This window comes from Cibotium barometz, chromosome 24, assembly GCF_041138505.1.
Source record: "Cibotium barometz isolate CiBa-2024 chromosome 24, ASM4113850v1, whole genome shotgun sequence".
In the NCBI taxonomy this organism is placed as follows: Eukaryota; Viridiplantae; Streptophyta; class Polypodiopsida; order Cyatheales; family Cibotiaceae; genus Cibotium; species Cibotium barometz.
In genome coordinates, this window is record NC_141069.1 from 47541102 (window position 1) to 47562457 (window position 21356).

Here is a 21356-nt window from a genome sequence, read left to right on the forward strand (position 1 = left end):
CAAGAAAAGCTGTTAAATACTCAAGCAAAATCCAAACCTGTGTACAAAGGCACAGGGGCTTCTGCTAGCCCCCAAGGTTCACCATAAGCATAAAAACTCCACAATTCACACCACACTTACTGAGGCTTTGAGACCTGGCTCAACTTTAGCTCATCTTATTGAACCTCATTTACAATATGAACATATGTACATGGGCATCATATAATGACTCAAGTCATGGCACTTAATCCCGTGCATCTGAATTTGTATTTAATGGCCTCACATGCATGGTTTCACACCATAGACGTGCCATGGCACGACAGCGTTACATCCCGATATGAGTGATTCTTTAGGTTGACCCTTGATGACACAAAATCATGTCGGAGGTACAAAAAATTGTATCCCCAATCTTGAATCATTTGAAATTGTCGCATGAATGGTCTACCCAATATCACTTCATAGTTTGGATGCTTTCCAAAATCCACTACTGCAAATGTGTGCTCATATTCAATCCCACATGTGGTGACCAATATGTTCTCTAGCAGCCCAATGGGATGTTCTAAGCTTCCATCTGCTAGCTGCAAGCGCATTCTGGTACTCCGAATAGTTGGTTTGCCCCCACTTTTCCCAAATGGACCTTGTCACAATGCCCACTCCTACACCACTATCAACTATTGCAGTTGAAGATACTTTTCACACTTCTAATGGGAGGGTAGCATTTCCCTGATCGTCCTCACAAAATTTTCCTACTTTGTTGAGAGGAATTTGTTGATAGGAACTGGCATAACATGCTTTGTCTCAGGGTGTATAGTACATTGATGGTGACCCTTTTGTAGCAATACCTACTCTGACAAACATGTGGCAATATCATTCCACAACTCTGGTCGAAGCTTTATCAAATCAATCAAAGATAAGGTACAAGCCACTGGTGCTGACAAAGTAGCTTGCACGATACCCATATCCATCTCCTTTGTCAACCTTCTATGCATGGAGGGTATCCTCAAGGTTTGAGAACAGTTCTCATATTCTCCCAAATAAGATGGTAAGGTTTTCATTGTATGCTTACTTCTCTAGGAGAAACAATTGTTTGAACTTCCCTCTGGATGCTTGGGCGTCTTAAGTTGTTTTCTGTGCCCCCGGTAAAATCCACTTCAGAGAATGGAGGTGAAATAATAGAGGACATATTCTCATTAACTTTCTCATGAACTGCTGCCCACATCTCATTTGCCATGTCCTCGCGTTAGCATCAATAACTTCATCATTGCATGGGAAGGCAAGACTAGGTGGTGGCAGAATGCCTTCTTTCAATGGGGTGTCAATTGGTGCAGACTTCTCTCTATGTGAGATCAGCTCACTTTTCATTTTCCAACTTGATGACACTTCTGGTATGGTTTCTAATGTTGGCTTAAGAGAAGTGGGGCCCCGAGGGATAGGTGGAGGTGGGCCCTCAAGTATTGATTGAGCTTTCCTAATGAGTTGCTGATGTACAGCTAGATTAATCTTCTCCTCACGCGGGTTTGGGTATTCTTGAAGCTTCTTGGGTAGCTCAGATAAAGCTGCAAGATAAAGCTGCAATGTGACTTCTATGAGCATCAATGATGGCATCTAGAGTCTTGTTCACCTTATCCACAAAAACAGAACCCCCTGAACGATCCTCGGTTGTAATAGCCTCATCTTGTTTAGCACTAAGCCGAGGTTGAGGTTGATGCTCCTCATGCACTTCTTGGGATGTAAAAGCTCGATACTTCATGTTTTGTTTAGAGACTTCTTGAGAACTAGTGGATGCACTCTTAGTTTGCTTGTTGCGGTTCTTTTTCCTCCTAGTGGTCCTTTTTCTATTAGAATGTAGGGTCTTGTCCACTAGATTTACCTTTGCATTCCTAGTTCGAGGTGTCTCATCAGTTTGCATTTCGGCATTTCGTGTCTGTGATCTAGTCATGACTCTAAGTGGCATGACATCCTCATTCTCTGATGAAGGTGGCGATGGAATTGCCTCTACAAAGTTGAGTGAGAGCTTTGGTTGAGAGGTGCCTTCCTCATGTGGTTTCAGCAACCAATCCTTTGGAAAGTGTTCTACACAACACCCTAGACAATATCTTTGAATTGGTGGAAACTGTGGTACTGTTGTATTGGATCGAGCTGCTTGCCTTTGGCGATGTGGACAATCTCGAGCCCAATGGGCTTCTCCTCACTCATAACAGGGGCCCATTAGTTTGGCTTCTACTTTCCTCTGCTACCATTGACCTAAGGGGCCTGAAGTCCTGGGTTGGTAGCCGCCTAGCAACATTAAAGAATTTTGTTTCCCTGGTTAAGCCTCCACCCCAGTGCTTGGCTTGGATATGCGGGACTTTCAAAGAGATTTTCCTTGGATGAATATGATGCATATTCCTCCTCCACATAGCTTGGGTTTACCAAGTCTCTACACATATTTGAATTGTCGTAGTCAACAAACCTCACAGGAGCAGTCCCAGGAGAGCAGGAGGTTGAGCTCGAAGTATAGGTCGTGCTTGCTCTTGTGCCATCGGTGGCTTACGTTCAAAATTAGTATACTGTTGATGCATTTGTGGAGCCACTGCACCCCTTTGCTACTCACGCTGCTATCTCATTCTTGCAATGCGAGTACATTCCTGTGTGGTGTGGGTATAATTCCAAGCACAGGCCTGGCACCACTTCTTTGTGGGTTGGTTTGTGACTAGAGGAGAAAAGGTATTACATTCTTCGATTTTATGGTTACCGCCACATCCTCCACAAAGATGAGGACCTGTAGGTCGTACACTCCTCATTCGTTGGCTGCTGTTGTTGTGGTGGTGCATGGGTGGGCGATAGGTTTGTCCCAATCTTCTTAGTGCTAGGTTAGCTATCTGGTCTGGATTTACTAGTGCGCTAGACCCTGAACTTTGGTCATCACCCCATTGATCTCTAGGTTGCACCTCAGGGCCACTACCATCTTGGAATTTGAAGTTATCTGTGAAATCCATAGCATCATGGCAACACTCATCGAAATTTGTATGCTTCTTTGCATAGAGATGTGTGTGCAGTGTTGAATTTTTGAGTCCTTTTAAGAAGAGAGAAATTAATCGACTCTGGGTGGGCTTCTCATCTTCTGGGCAACGATTAATGTACTGCTTCATCCTATTTACATAGTCTTTAACACTCTCAGTCTCGCCTTGCTTGAAAGAGTAGATGTTTGCTACTGTGTCATGCTGAATCCCCATCAAGGAAAAAGCAGCAATGAATCTCTCTTCCAAAACTCGTAAAGAAGATTTGTCTAAAGCCTCTAGTGCCTGAAACCAAGCAAGGGCCTTTCCCTCAAGAGTGAGCCCAAATCCTTCAATTTGCGTATGCTTGTCAATCACTTGCTCAGCTCGAACTGCTTGCCTAAATGCTGCTACATGGTCATATGGATCACTTGCTCAGCTCGAACTGCTTGCCTAAATGCTGCTACATGGTCATATGGATCTCCCGACCCTTCGTACTTCTTTACCAGTTTCCGAAGAGTTGATGGCCTTACTCGTCTTGAATACTCATCATCTGGCCTACAGCCTCTCACTCTCAGTGGTTCCTCTCTTTGTTGGTAAGGTGGTGCATACGCATCCCAAATTGGTGTGAGTCCCCTATTACCTGCCTCACCAAACTCCTCCAAAGATCTTGTTACCCGCATTTCAGAAGGTGCATTTATGGGAGGCCGAGTTGGTTCCCCTACCCTCCGATTGTCATCATGTGAGAGAAACGTTGTTGTGGTGTGATCTGTGGTTGCAGTTTTGGTGTAGGATAATATCTTGGTACTAGAGTTGGGCTACTTGCAGTGGTCCACTTTGATGTTGAGGGTCTCTCTCTAGTGAACTCTCGTAGGGGAGGAGCATTAGTTTCTCTAAGAAAGGCTGTCTCTCCTGGTTTAGCTGTATTAGTTGAGAATACTGCCATGAATAACGATTGTCCTCTCCACGTGAGCTCACAAATCTCCTTCCAACCTAAGGTTCGGTATTAATTGGCCCATTTATCAACGATTCGGTTCTTATATCTTGCAAGCTTCTCGACTACCACCACAAGTATTAGTTGAGAATACTTCCATGAATAACGGTTGTCCTCTCCACGTGAGCTCACGAATCTCCTTCCAATCTAAGGTTCGGTATTGATTGGCCCATTTATCAACGATTTGGTTCTTGTATCCTGCAAGCTTCTCGACTACCACCACAAGTGCTAGAGGAAGATCTAGCTCTAGCAATCTAGTTGTGGCATAATATCCTTCTAAAGAGTCCTTATAGACTTCTTGAAGTGGGTCATCCTGAAAGACTTTTGTCACTGGAATTTGTCGTACAAACTCCCATTGGTTCTCAGCCCCCTGATCCATTTTGCTCTTGCCTTTCTTATCCCTTTCCAAATTTAGATCTACAAAGAGTAAATCATCTATGGATGGCTTTGAGGACTAGGAATTGGATGGTCCAGGCATGTCCAGCTCAATGAGCCAATCATCTCTAGACTCCCTTGCTCCGGAAGGCTTTGATAAGTCTAGGAACTCACTCTTAGAGAGCCCCCCTAATTTGTCTACATTCTCTGGATGATAGGTGACTTCGTATAGCGAACACCATCTCCACCCATGTACATGTTACCCTGGTCATTGACTAGAGGTGCTCTATCAAGCTCTGAGAAAAAGTCTATAATCTTAACGAGATACCGTTGTTGTGGATCCCTAAAGATCTCAGCTCCTTGAGCATTCCTGTAGACATATTGAAGTCTCACATTGAGTGGTAACCTCCCATGATGTCGGCTTTAAATGGATTAAAAGATCTTGTGGGTTTCCTATTTGGGGCTAAGGGATGACTATTTGACGGCCCTAGATTGTCCATAGATAATGAGCGAGTTGTCCTGGAAAGGGTATCAGATTGGGATTCAGAAAAGGTTTCAGCAATATCTGCCAAATTTCCTACCGATTGGGTTCCACTTTCCTGCGTAGGTACTCTAGAAGGTGCCCTAGACCCTATGGCAGTGTCTATATGACGTCCCGACCGTAAGTGCATAAGGTCAAATTTTAAGGGTTTTTTTAATTTAATTTTTTTAAAAAAAAAATCTAAAAATTTTCAAGCTGGCTCAAACTTTGCCAGAACCCATTTTGAACCCCCGCGAACACATTAGGCCAAAAAATAGCGTATTTCTCAGGATCGAAAATCGCCTAAAATTTACGAGTTTCCCATACTGACTCACTATGGGAAAATGGTTCCGGGACAAAGTTAGATAACCTCCTAATTTTTTGCGACAGAAAAAATTATATATATATATATATATTTGCACCCCCTTATCCGGTGCGGTGGTGCGGTGTACACACTCACAAAAACCCTAGAAGAGAACACACAAGGTGAGAGGTGGAAAATTCTTCTTCTTCTTCACACAACAAAAGAGGTCTACAAAGAAGATAAAGTGACCAACACACATAATAAAGTATATACGAAGCGGTCCATAATGTGAACACACTAAGAGGAGTGGGTAGATGTGGACTAGTCGATGTAGTCCAGTTGTAGAATCTCTGGGAAAGATATGTCGGTGCCAGTTACCAAACCTACCAGTGATATAAATGTCAAATAATCATGCGGGCGCCTCATGAGTGTCAGCTTATGTTGAGCTTCACATCGCAACACTCCCCCTCAAGCTCAACTCTAGCTCATGAACTCCAAGCATATCTCAAAACTTGTTGAGCTTCTTAGCTCCCAAGGCCTTTGTGAAGATGTCAGCGACCTGATCATGTGTGTTGATGTAGCCCAAGTCTATGTCGCCTACCAAGACTCTCTCCCTGAGTGATGAAGTGGTAATATACCTCAATGTGTTTCATCCGCGCATGAAAAATTGGGTTCTTAGGCACCTGTATACTACTAAGATCATCAGAATACATGACAACATTTCTCTCCACATATAACCCCAAATCAGAAGTAGCTTGCATAACCAAGCTACCTTACATGCTACCACTAGAGCTCCTATGTACTCTGCCTCTGTACTCGACAAGGCAACTGTGGATTGCCCAATAGCTATGTGGCATATTCTTCTCAACCATCAATGATCGTGCTATCTCTGCACTGTGCTTTTTTTCTGCTCAGCAACTCCATTTTGCTACGGAGTGTATCTACATGTAAATTATCTCTGAATGCCATTCTTTCGCAAGAATTCAGAGAACTCAGTGGAGAAGTATTCTCCCCCTCCATTTGACCTTACACACTTCACATGATTTCCTCTCTATTTTTCAACCATACCTCTGAAATTCTAAAAATGAGTGAACACTTCACTCTTCTCCTTCTTGAAGTACACCCACATTTTCCTCATGTGGTCTCATCAATGAGTGTTACGTAGTACCTATAGCCACCCATAGACATAGTGTCATGTGAAAATACATGTTTTTTTTGCTTTCCAAATTGACATGCTTCACAAATTTTTTGCATACCTTCAACTTTAAAGTTAGGCAGCCCTGTCACACAATTTCTTTAGTCTACATAGACTTCATTCTTTGCACATTTACATGCCCCATTCTCTTATATCAAATGTCTGTATCTGCAACAACTGCTGAACTATTTGCAAACATTGCAATACTCACTTTTCAGGTATATTTACATTCAATGTGAACATTTTTCCCACTCTATTTCCTTTTGCCAACCAAGCTGCACTTATCTTTAAAGTCTTCTACATAGCAGCCATCAGCGTTCAACCGGACTTGCAAACCTTGCTCAATCATTTGGCCAACAGAAACCAGATTCTTTGTAATTTTTGAAACATTAAGTACTTTTGCAAGGTACTTCACCTTACCATCCTGCATAGACAATGGCACATCTCCAACATGGGCAATTGGATGAGGATTGTCATCCCTTGTTTCAACAAAACCTAGTGTTTCAAGACTCTTCATGTCCTTGAACCACTCACCATGACTTATCAATGTGTTCAAAGCACCTAAATAAACAAGCCATACATCATCTTTACATGCTGCTACATCATTTCCAAACACAGCATCAACCACATGTTGCATAACAAACAACCTCTCATTATCCTCATTATTTCTCCTAGAGGATGCGTAGTTGTTTTTCTGCACTTTTCCATTTCTCATGTCACTCTGCTTGTTATAGCAATCTACCTGCACATGCCGAGGCTTATCACAATAAAAACAACCTCGTGTATGATTACGCTGCCTTTGCCAATTACCACAACCTCTTTGGCTCCCCCTACCTCTAAACTGGCCTCTTTCACTTGTGTGTTGTTGTTGCGAATCCTGGTAATGTTGTTGCTACTACTTACCATAATTTTGATTACCTATTCGGCCACCACCTTGGCCATATCCATGACCTTTACCTCATCTTCTACCTGAACTTGTGTAGAAGGCTTGCTTCTCTGAACTGTTTTTGTTTTGTGAGGAGTGTTGATGTTCACCCAAGTTCTTCTCTTCAATGATCAACATTGACACCAAATCTATAAAGTTGGGAATGTTCTCCTGAGTGTGAATAGACATTTTGAACGCCTTGTATTGTGGCCCAAGACCACACAAACACACTTCCACCTTATCATCATCAACAGAAACACCAATTGATGCAATGGATTCCACAATGCCATTGATTCTTCAAAGCTTAATCATTCACGGACATATTCTTCTTCTCCACAGTATGAAGCTCATTCTTCAACTGAATCTTTCGTGCCTTACTGTTGGTTTCATACAGCTTCACCAAGGTGTCCCATGCCTCCTTAGGTGACTTCCCAGCCTGTATATGACCAATCATAGTGTCTTGTATGCTGATAGAAAGCCAATACATGACTTTTCTTGCTCCTTGATTCCAATCCTTGAACTCTTTTATATCTGTAGTAGTTCGATTAATCTCCGGTATCTTCGGTGCCTCCTCATGTTCACCTTTAATGTAGTCCTAGTAGTAACCTTTTCCCATCAGGAAATTTGTCAATATCTAAACCTCCAAGCATGGTAGTTGTTCTTGTCAAGATTCTCTAATAAAAATTTGGCTTATTCCAGCATTTTATATCTTGTCTACAGTAACACAATTTTACCAAAAATAGTACTCTTGTTTGACCTGCACCACAAACAGCTGTATTCTTTACAGCGGTACTATACTGCCCCCAAATTGTCACAACCAGTGATCTTAATTTGCATACATACACCCAATGACAACTTTGAGACCTTTTTACAATACACATAGTGTCTCCACAACAAATCGCCCTTCCTACAGCTCCAAAGAAGAGTTCTGTAGAGAATTGAAACTTATCTACAATGTTGGTGAATGCTTGCGAACTAAAAAATGGTGATCCAGACATGCTCGAAACGCATTTTTGGCCCAAAAATTGAAATCCAACAAAAAATATAGTTTCCCTATAGCTCTCCTCCCATGAGGAAAGCTCCTCAATCTAAGCTCGTTTTCCACTACCTCCCGAAGAGCTCCCAACAAGGGTGTAGTAACATACTCCAACATTTATGCAAACTCATCATCCCTAATATCTGAGTAGCCATGTGCATCATTATTCATAAGCATGTTAAATATAACATCTTGGGCCACTCCTATTTGAAACTGCTTTAGTGTAGTGAAAGAATTAAGAGCGACCCTACTTTTCACCTTCTCTTTCAAAATTTTATCAATGCATGTACTTATTCCTTCTCTATAAGGATGCACATGATTCCCATATGTATAGCACATCTACTTGTATTGTGATGATCTCTTGGTAGACAGTAATAGATAATGGCTAGGAATGTTTTCACACATTCAGGCATTTGATCACAATTGTAAGATTCCTCCCCAGCCTCTCAAAATGTCCAGCATCTTTCCCTGTAATCAATCCCTCTTCAGAAATATAAAAGACTTGTTTCTAACTGTTTTAACCTAGAGAGAGAATATTCAGATTTTTAATATTTTTGGATAGAAAATTATCTCATCTTATTAAAATAAGTTTCCCTGAAACAGAAATTCAAAAAGAACTTTCCAATGTGCAATTGGAATTAATTGGAATTGGGTATAAAGGACCTTAGCCTAAGGGTCTAGATTTTCAGAAATTTTTGGATTATGGTCCAATTAAGGTTCCTATGGGCCAATAGCATCAATCCATGTGTAGGGAGGAGATAAATCCAATTTGTAAACGAAGATACCCAAAAATGAGTAAATGCTCACATAAGATGAAGAGTTGAAAATGTACAAGGTTTATTAGTAAAAAACTATGAGCAATATTAAAAATATGAGATATTTTGGGTATCCAAAAATGAGTAAATGCTCACATAAGATGAAGAATTGAAAATGTACAAGGTTTATTAGTAAAAAACTATGAGCAATATTATAAATATGAGATATTTTGGGTATAATGATTCCATTTTGACACATATGTAAGGAAGGGGAGTTCTTTAAAAGGAGGTGCATATTTCACATAAGATGAAGAGTTGAAAATGTACAAGGTTTATTAGTAAAAAACTATGAGCAATATTAAAACTATGATTCCATTTTGACACATATGTAAGGAAGGGGAGTTCTTTAAAAGGAGGTGCATATTTCACATAAGATGAAGAGTTGAAAATGTACAAGGTTTATTAGTAAAAAACTATGAGCAATATTAAAAATATGAGATATTTGGATATAATGATTCCATTTTGACACATTTGTAAGGAAGGGGAGTTCTTTAAAGAAGGTGCATATTTCACATGCTTGAATGAGTTTTAAACTCATAAAAATTGAGATATTTCATCTCTCCTCTCTCCTCATTCAAGTCTAGTTCCAAAAAGTTAGCTTAACTGACCTAAAAATGGTCAAAAATTGACCAAACTGATTTGGAAAATTCTAGAATCAGTTTGTTTGGTTAGGAGCTCAATTTTTCCTATAAATAGAAGCCTCCCCCTTGTAGAAAAATATATAGTGTTTATGCATCGTTACTCTACTCCACCTAAGCCAAGAACTGTGAATTCATTAATATTTCACTAGTTTTTGGAGCTTCCCTCTTTCTTCAATTCCCATTAGTGGCTCCATCAACATACTTAACCAATTGATTGGTTGGGGGCCTCTACCATAAACAAAGAATCAAGCAATTTGTAAGGTAAATGGTGAATTTTGATCTTTTCTATAATTTCTCAAGGTTTCTCTCTTCTCAACCCCTCTCAAGCTTGAGAAGCTTAATTGGAATGGTTTTTGAATGCTATTAAAGTTAATTGATGAATGGTAGTGAAGAGTTACATAATTTGATGAATGCTATTGAAGTTAGTTAAGAGTTACAAAAATTTCCTTTTATATTTAATTCAAATGGTTTTTATGTAATTTCTCTCTCTCACTCAAGAAATGGTCATATCCATGACCCATTCTCAATCCAAATGAAGCTTTTCATAAAGCTTTTTCTTAATCCAAGATTAATCTATGCTTGAGGCCAAATTAATGGCTTTTTTCTATGCTTTTAGTTTATGTATTTCATGAATATTGATGATTCAATCCATTATGGATTATTGATCCAATTAGGGATCATTCTAATTATTTTCTTAATGATAAGCTTTATCCCTTAGAAAAAATGAGATTTATCAGTCATAGCAGCGGAGCTATGGCAAAATTTTTATAAAAATTACGCATAAAATAATTTCATTCAAAGCATGAAAAGAGGACTTCCTACCATATTCTAGGAATTATCATCCTAGATTAATTGAAAGATATTCATTGTAATTATAGAGAAATTGATTTTTATATTATGCATAATTGATTTTCATGCAGAGGTATGCATAAAAGATTATTATTTTAACGTAAAAGTGTTACTTTTATCATAATTAGATTTCATGCATAGAGGTATGCATAAAAGATTATTATTTAAATGTAAAAGTGTTACTTTTATCTTATTTGAATTTCATGCATAGAGGTATGCATAAAAAATGATTATTTTATTATAAAAGTGTTACTTTTATCATATTTGAATTTCATGCATAGAGGTATGCATAAAAGATGATTATTTTATTATAAAAGTGTTACTTTTATCATATTTGAATTTCATGCATAGAGGTATGCATAAAAGATGATTATTTTATTATAAAAGTGTTACTTTTATCATATTTGAATTTCATGCATAGAGGTATGCATAAAAGATGATTATTTTATTATAAAAGTGTTACTTTTGTCACAATTGAATTTCATGCATAGAGGTATGTATAAAAGTTGATTATTTTATTATAAAAGTGTTACTTTTATCATAATTGAATTTCATGCATAGAGGTATGCATAAAAGATATTCTTTTTATACTAAAAGTATGATTTTCATCATAAATGGATTTTATGCATAACTTAGATGCATAAGAGAAATTCTTTTATTCTAAAAGTGTAATTCCTACCAAATTGAATTTATGCATAAGAAGATGCATAAAAAATTGGATTTTTAATTCAAAAGTGTCATTCTCATCTAAATTGAATTTATGCATAGGAAGATGCATAAAAGATTGATTTTTAATTCAAAAAGTGTCATTCTCATCTAAATTGCATTTATGCATAGGAAGATGCATAAAAGATTGAATTTTAATTCAAAAGTGTCATTTTCATTTAAAATGAATTTACGCATAGGAAGATGCATAAAAGATTGATTTTATTCGGAAGTATTAATCTCCTTAAATGGAATTTATGCATAAATAAATGTGTAAAGAAATCTTATATCAAATATAAGAATTCTCTTGTATTCTATAAATAGATATGAGATGTGATAGGATGTGATAAGAGGTGTATAAGATGTGATAAGAGATGATAAGATGCTTATGAAATAAGTTAGGAGGTGATAAGATGAATTAAGATGTGATAAGATATGTATGGGATGAGGTAAGAAGTATATGTGATAGGATAAGATGTATATGGGTTGTGATAGGGCGAGAATGGATGTGATGTAAAAGATTAGATGTGAAGGCATATGGGGTTATATGAACGGAATGTGGAAATGGATGTATGTATGTGGATGTGTGGATGTGGAGATGGGAGTGTGGATGTATGAATGTGAAAATGGATGTATGCATGAAGATGTATATGCATAGATGTGAATGTGGATGTAGATGTATATGCATAGATGTGAATGTGAATGTGGATGTAGATGTGGATGTATATATGTGTGTGGATGTATAGATGTGAATGGGAATGTGGATGTGGATGTATGTATGTATATGGATGTAGATGTGGATGTATAGATGTGAATGGGAATGTGGATGTGGATGTATGTATGTATGTGGATGTGGATGTATGTATGTATGTGGATGTATAGATGTGAATGGGGATGTGGATGTGGATGTATGTATGTATGTGGATGTGGATGTATGAATGAGGACGTGATAATGGATGTATGCATGTAGATGTGGATATATGGATATGAATGTGATTGTGGATGTGGATGTATGGATGTAGATACGGATGTGGATGTATGATGTGAATGTGGATGTGGATGTGGATGTATGGATGTAGATACAGATGTGGATGTTGTTGAAATATACAAGTGAATAGGGTGTGTGTGGGAACAAGCTCTTGGATAGAGGCTGTAAAAGAGGAGATGTAATTGTGAAAGAACATGTGAAAAGGTTAGAAGAATCTACTAGGAGAGAATAATGGGTAGCATGAGAGAATTTAGGAGTGTGGAGATATTCAAGGAGATATTCAGGGAAAAGAGAAGAGGTGGAGAGAATCAGGCAAAAGGTGGAGATATTCAGGGAGTGAATCATGGAGAAATCAAGGGGATTTGATGCTTGATGTAAACACTATAAATTGAGGCATAGCCCTAATGAGAATTTGCTGGTTTTTGAGTATCCATGCCTACATTAATCTATTTGCTAATTATTCACTAATTACGTCTTAATCATTTCTTAATCACTTTGTTAATCATGTTGATTCTAGTGTATGATCCACCATAGCTCATCATTTTGCTCAAATTTCAACATGGTATCAGAGCCATGCCTAGAATCAACCAGATTTATGAGCCCATTAGTGAATTAATTAGGATTAGTAAAATAATGAGCAAAAAATCAATTTTTTAGTAAGCTTTCACTCTTCCCCTTCACCCCCAGCCAGTGGAGGGTCTCTAGCACTTAGCACACATCAAATTAGGTCACAATCTTCTAGCTCAAGCTAGCCAACATCCTTGGCTATAGGCTCAGCAAGACGGCGTAGCAAACCGCCAACGGACGAAGCAGATTTTACGTTTTTGGCCGGCGCATTTTTTCTGAAGCAAATTGAAGATTACTCCTTGCTCAAATCAAATCCTTCTAATTCCTCTTAGCCTAAGGGGTAATCAAGCATGCTCTAGAAGCTGGTGAAGACAGAAATCAATTTCATCAAGTCTACAGAGAGATCAAAGCTCTTCATCAAATCTGCAGGTGACTTTGGTAAAATAGAGATTAAGCTTTCAATATTTGGTCAAATCTTGTGTTTATTGGCTTAATCCTCTACTAGACTCATTGCTATTGATGCCTTTGAAAGCATTTGAGCTCATTTGAAGTGGAAGGCACCAGATCTGGACTCCCCGCATACTCTGTTTTCTACACACAAACCAGAGCATTAATTTGCTAATCAGTGATTAATCAGTGCTAATCACTATATTTTGGTGCAATTGAGGGTTCAAATTAACCATTAGGTATCTGATACATATCCCTATAACTTCAGATTGCAAATTGGAGTTGGTTTGATACTCCAACCATCCCGTACAAATTGGTTACCATTGATTTAATGTAATTTCTGGGAAAATTGTGCTGATAAAATTGTGAAAATCATCATTTTGCATTTAACCCTTGGTTAATGCCTGTAAATCTCACTCAAATTCAAGATTATTCACAGCCAGAGTTGCATTTGGAATGTGCATGAGAATGAATGCTATACGCATTATGTATTGGGCACATTTTATCAGTGTAAAAATGGGAACAGACACTGCCCTTGTCCAGATTAAGGCAAGAGGTAAGACCTCCCGCATAAATTTGGGTTTGCATTGCATAATGATACAAAATAAACATAAAAAGCCCAAAGGAGCTGTCAGCAAAACATTGAAACATGTTGCTCACATGGAGCAAAATGACCTGACGGACGAGCTCATGGCCCCAGCCATGAAAGAAGAAGAATATCTCTTCCCAAGAAGAGGATCCACACCAAGAAGAAAAGCTGAAGGAAGACATGGACACGAGAAGAGAAGCTGCCCCAAGAAGACTGAAAGAAGAGACGGACGCGTGGAGAGAAGCTGCCACGACAAGAAGACTGAAGACAAGAGAAGATGTGAGGCTCCAAAGAGTGAGGAGCCATGTGAAAATCTCTGAGAGAGAGAGAGAGAGAGAGAGAGAGCCCACAACCCAATGTAACCTGCCCCAATAAAGTAAAACCACCTCTCAGCCACCGATGATGTAGGCCACGTGGTAGATGTATGTGTGAGCACTTTAGTCAAGGTCACGGGCACTTATAGTAGCCTTGGACACATAGAGAGAGAGAGTGTCAAGGACTATGGAGTTTAGGGACTTGAGGCACTGGTCGCGGGCTGTCAAGTAAGAAAGAAACTTGATACAGGGTCCAGGTGTGCTGAGATAACTTGAGGGGAGGAGTAGACACTGGTCCCGGACTACCAAGTAAGGGGAGGCAAACTTGGTATAGGGTCTAGGTGTACTAGGAGTATTCACTTGAGGGGAGGTGTTGAAATATACAAGTAAATAGGGTGTGTGTGGGAACAAGCTCTTGGATAGAGGCTGTAAAAGAGGAGATGTAATTGTGAAAGAACCTGTGAAAAGGTTAGAAGAATCTACTGGGAGAGAATAATGGGTAGCATGAGAGAATTTAGGAGTGTGGAGATATTCTGGGAGATATTCAGGGAAAAGAGAAGAGGTGGAGAGAATCAGGCAAAAGGTGGAGATATTCAGGGAGTGAATCATGGAGAAATCAAGGGGATTTGATGCTTGATGTAAACACTATAAATTGAGGCATAGCCCTAATGAGAATTTGCTGGTTTTTGAGTATCCATGCCTACATTAATCTATCTGCTAATTATTCACTAATTACGTCTTAATCATTTCTTAATCACTTTGTTAATCATGTTGATTCTAGTGTATGATCCACCATAGCTCATCATTTTGCTCAAATTTCAACAGATGTATGTATGTGAATGTGGATGTATGAGCGAAGATGTGAAAATGGATATATGCATGTAGATGTGAATGTATGGATGTGAATGTGGAGATGGATGTGGATGTGGAGATGGATGTGGATGTATGGATGTGTATGTATGAATGTGGATATGGGATTGGATGTATGATGTGGATGTACGAACATGGATATGTATGTAGAATAATGAATGTGAATGTGTATGTGAAATAATGTGTCGTCTCGATATGGGTAAATGGATGAGAATGAATACACATTGAATGGAATGTGGAATAAGTAATATGGACTGAGGAGGGATAATGTGGTAAGATGAGAGTTCGATATAGAAACTGTATTTTGTGTGACTGTTTTATGTCAAGAATGCTGGGAAAGTATTTTGACCGTCTTGTGGATTAAGGTCATGAAGACCTAACTGATAAAGTTGCAACTGCTGACGGAGAGTCAATGGAGGACGTCTCGCGTAGCAAGGTCGACTGAGGTCTTGACCAGCCTCGGTTTGATTTAAATGGTGAGCTTCCGGTACGGTGGATGAGGGACCAAGGAAGCGGCCTATGAGTGAAGCGTTAGGTCACCTGCGAAGGATCCTAGAGGGTGCTGACCATACGGTGCTCGGGCTCTGGGTCACCGAAGATACCCACACGTGCGTCGTGGAAGATATTGGAACAAGGAATAAGAGTTGTTTTCTGAAACCGGGTATGGATCTGGTTGATTGACCTTACTGGTCCTCCAACGGATGAGTCCATGGCTCTTTTATATGGATCTGTGGGTTGATCTTGCTGATCTTCCACGGAGATTCCACTCTGTTATATGAATATATTGTCGGTTACTATGAGCTAGGAACTATGGAAAAGGCCCCTGAGTGAACAAGTGGTGAGCGTTCTGGTTGCCAATGATGCCATAAGTATACCGATGAATGAATGACTAGAAATAAGGATTCAACCAGAGACTATGAGAATGGTCATCAGTGACATAATGGTTTCATTAAAGGATTGTTTTAAAGTTAGCTGATGCTAAGAAAAAAGGCAATTTCATATTGGGTGTGTAAGTGGTGTGACTAGTTTTATGTTTGCATGAACTTCCGGCTAAGGGGCCTTGGAACTCTTTTCCTTGGTACCCGGGACAAAACCTAATCAAATTCTTAATTGGATCCCATCACTACAGTGGTTGGGAGGTTGGCTAACCCATGGGACTGGATGGGGTTAGGCTGGACTAATGGATCCGTAAATCGAGACTCAATTTCTGTTATTACGATAGATGAAGTAAGTCCTGGATAGTAATTGTTCTATGGATAGGAATCAACGACTGTGCCTCTTGATCGGGAAAAAAGCGTTGATCCCAATGATCCAAGTGCAAGTTTCTTCCCTGATCTGACCGAGTATCTTTATAGGTGCAGTCGGATCAGTTTGATCACTAATGGACTTGACTACGTTAGAGTAAAAAGTTATCCTGGAGGAATCGCCCGTGCTTTCCGGATAAGGGAAGTTTTTCCGGGTTCGGTTTTGGAAAAACCGACGGACTAGTCTTTTGTCCGGATATCCGTGGACGAGTCCCCGAGTGTGGGACCCTGCCTCACGCTAGAAGTGCTACTTCCGCTGCTAGTACCCCAAATCCGTTGCGCAGTGGGAACAGGGATCTCACAGTTGGTATCAGAGCTTTTTGGTTAATGAGGATCAACCGAGAAGCCAAATATATCAAAAATTTATCAAGAATCAAAAAGCTTGTAATTGTGTGATATAATTCATACAAATTGATATTCAATCTGAAAATTCATAAATTAGTAATTGGGTCTTCAAATGGAAGTACCGCAATTATATGGAACCCTGACTTGCTTGAGGCCTAGACATGATGGTATTTACCTTATAGTTCCAAGTATTATGATGACCCGTATATACAGAGGGTATAACTGCAGCTCTTTACCGGCAGTATATATGAGTAAATCCAAGACTTGAAATTATAAGCATTAATGCTATCCAGATGATGATTTCGAATGTGGTTGATACGATTTTAATTTTGTTTGAGAACTGATGAATTGATTTGGATTCTGATTGAAAAATGATGATTTCTGAAATTTAGTTGAAATATAATAACCTGAACAAAACTACAACGAGGATAAATGGGACGAGTCCCTGTGATGATAAATGATGATAATGATTTCAGCAAATCACTATGAGATTAGTGGATTGTGCTGTCAAATTGCTACTGTTAACACTTGACCGTTAGATCAAGTTAAGGGATGACAAATTGAGAACTTACTTGACTAAAATTCCCGTGGAGGAATGTTCAGAAGGAAATTTTTTGGTCTAATGGACCATTATCATGTTAAAGGTATGAATGATATGATCTAAATGAATTGTTATTTAATGATGAGTTCTAAGGGATATTTATCCCAGTATTGTGTTGGGTTGACCAGAATATAAGGAACCCTATAATAAAATTGGATCTTAAGAAAAAGAGTTGTCCTCTACCTTGCGAGATGACGACATCTCGCACTTTTTTAAGTGGGGTAGAATGTAAGATTCCTCCCCAGCCTTCGAGGTATACAGGAGTAAGAATCTCCCTTTTTGACCTTATAATTATTCCCTCTCTAAAATAAAAGAAAGATTCTGTTTAAAAAAAGGAAGACCCTCTCCCTAGAATACTTCTCAAGAGTCACGCCTGTTTTAAGGATTCAGAACAATGAGTTCAGAAGTGAAAATCGGTGTTTTGGATACCAAGGTTTTGGTTTTCATTCGAGTACAGCCCAAAAGAAGTTCTTTATCTCTTGGGGAGTATAAGAAGTTATCCCCCAGATATTGTGTCTTATATCTGAATTCAATGAAAGTAGGTGACGTAGCCTACAAGCTTCTTTTACCTCCTCATCTCAAAGTTCTTAATGTATTTCATAGAAATATGTGCCAAATCCAAATCATCGAAAGACGGTAAAACTTTAGTGACAAGATACCGTTGGCTTCTAAGTTACGCTAGTTCCTTCCTTTATATAAGTCGTAACTTTTACTTGTCGCTCACAGTAATCTTACTTCCATCGATCTCCCTTCTTCTTAATCTCCTTCATGGCTTAGCAACAGGAATTAGTTTTATCCATGATGATTTCTCACCTTCAAGACGCAAGCGAGTCTGTGAAGAAAGATTTTATAGAACAGTATGAGCACTCACTTTTTCCTCACCTAGGAACTTCTGTAGCTCAGACCAAATGGCGGACCTATCAAGACATAACTAGGGTAACACCCTGGGGTCAGCAGCACTTTTGTAACAACGTCCGCTTGGCCATGGTTATTGAAGCTTTGGGTTTGGGTCCCCGATACTACTACGTCATGAGATCAAGACATCTTGGGTTTTCTGAGCGGGTCTTCTTACTGGCGTGTTTTTTTCCTCATCTGAAGATATGCCTTTACCCCGTTTTTGGCTTGCCTCTCAGAGGTCCTTTTGTTAGATCACCTCATACCACTAAGATAGGTGCGGCAATAACCAACAAAATTATTCCCATAGATGAGTTACCTTATACGTGCGCAGCTTGTGAGTGCTGCTTTTGTGATCATATGATGGACGGACTTATGGAAGTGTAAAGAGTTCTTCTATCTTTACTGTATATGTTCCAAGAATGAATAAAGTTTAAGTTTTGTTCTTGTCTTGACCCTTACTCTCTTTGAGAATTTTTTAATTGGTGGTTAATCTTAATTAAAAATTTTATCTCAGTCTCATACTTGTGCATCTTGCAAAATTACCCCCAGTTTGCGAGATGAGGACATCTCGCGTTTTTCAAGTGGGAGAGAATGTAAGATTCCTCCCCAGCCTCTCAAAATGTCCAGCATCTTTCCCTGTAATCAATCCCTCTTCAGAAATATAAAAGACTTGTTTCTAACTGTTTTAACCTAGAGAGAGAAAATATTCTAGAGAGAGAATATTCAGATTTTTAATTTTTGGATAGAAAATTATCTCATCTTATTAAAATAAGTTTCCCTGAAATAGAAATTCAAAAAGAACTTTCCAATGTGCAATTGGAATTATAAAGGACCTTAGCCTAAGGGTCTAGATTTTCAGAAATTTTTGGATTATGGTCCAATTAAGGTTCCTATGGGCCAATACCATCAATCCATGTGTAGGGAGGAGATAAATCCAATTTGTAAAAGAAGGTACCCAAAAATGAGTAAATGCTCACATAAGATGAAGAGTTGAAAATGTACAAGGTTTATTAGTAAAAAACTATGAGCAATATTAAAAATATGAGATATTTTGGGTATCCAAAAATGAGTAAATGCTCACATAATATGAAGAGTTGAAAATGTACAAGGTTTATTAGTAAAAAACTATGAGCAATATTAAAAATATGAGATATTTTGGGTATAATGATTCCATTTTGACACATATGTAAGGAAGGGGAGTTCTTTAAAGGAGGTGCATATTTCACATAAGATGAAGAGTTGAAAATGTACAAGGTTTATTAGTAAAAAACTATGAGAAATATTAAAAATATGAGATATTTGGGTATAATGATTCCATTTTGACACATATGTAAGGAAGGGGAGTTCTTTAAAGAAGGTGCATATTTCACATGCTTGAATGAGTTTTAAACTCATAAAAATTGAGATATTTCATCTCTCCTCTCTCCTCATTCAAGTCTAGTTCCAAAAAGTTAGCTTAACTGACCTAAAAATGGTCAAAAATTGACCAAACTGATTTGGAAAATTCTAGAATCAGTTTGTTTGGTTAGGAGCTCAATTTTTCCTATAAATAGAAGCCTCCCCCTTGTAGAAAAATATATAGTGTTTATGCATCGTTACTCTACTCCACCTAAGCCAAGAACTGTGAATTCATTAATAATTCACTAGTTTTTGGAGCTTCCCTCTTTCTTCAATTCCCATTAGTGGCTCCATCAACATACTTAACCAATTGATTGGTTGGGGGCCTCTACTGTGAACAAAGAATCAAGCAATTTGTAAGGTAAATGGTGAATTTTGATCTTTTCTATAATTTCTCAAGGTTTCTCTCTTCTCAACCCCTCTCAAGCTTGAGAAGCTTAATTGGAATGGTTTTTGAATGCTATTGAAGTTAATTGATGAATGGTAGTGAAGAGTTATATAATTTGATGAATGCTATTGAAGTTAATTGATTAATGATAGTTAAGAGTTACATAAATTTCCATTTATATTTAATTCAAATGGTTTTTATGTAATTTCTCTCTCTCACTCAAGAAATGGTCATACTCAAGAAATGGTCATACTCATGACCCATTCTCAATCCAAATGAAGCTTTTCATAAAGCTTTTCCTTAATCCAAGATTAATCTATGATTGAGGCCAAATTAATGGCTTTTTTCTATGCTTTTAGTTTATGTATTTCATGAATATTGATGATTCAATCCATTATGGATTATTGATCCAATTAGGGATCATTCTAATTATTTCCTTAATGATAAGCTTTATCCCTTAGAAAAAATGAGATTTATCAGTCATAGCAGCGGAGCTATGGCAAAATTTTTATAAAAATTACGCATAAAATAATTTCATTCAAAGCATGAAAAGAGGACTTCCTACTATATTCTAGGAATTATCATCCTAGATTAATTGAAAGATATTCATTGTAATCATAGAGAAATTGATTTTTATATTATGCATAATTGATTTTCATGCATAGAGGTATGCATAAAAGATTATTATTTTAACGTAAAAGTGTTACTTTTATCATAATTAGATTTCATGCATAGAGGTATGCATAAAAGATTATTATTTAAATGTAAAAGTGTTACTTTTATCTCATTTGAATTTCATGCATAGAGGTATGCATAAAAAATGATTATTTTATTATAAAAGTGTTACTTTTATCATATTTGAATTTCATGCATAGAGGTATGCATAAAAGATGATTATTTTATTATAAAAGTGTTACTTTTATCATATTTGAATTTCATGCATAGAGGTATGCATAAAAGATGATTATTTTATTATAAAAGTGTTACTTTTATCATATTTGAATTTCATGCATAGAGGTATGCATAAAAGATGATTATTTTATTATAAAAGTGTTACTTTTGTCACAATTGAATTTCATGCATAGAGGTATGTATAAAAGTTGATTATTTTATTATAAAAGTGTTACTTTTATCATAATTGGATTTCATGCATAGAGGTATGCATAAAAGATATTCTTTTTATACTAAAAGTGTGATTTTCATCATAAATGGATTTTATGCATAACTTAGATGCATAAGAGAAATTCTTTTATTCTAAAAGTGTAATTCCTACCAAATTGAATTTATGCATAAAAAATTTGATTTTTAATTCAAAAGTGTCATTCTCATCTA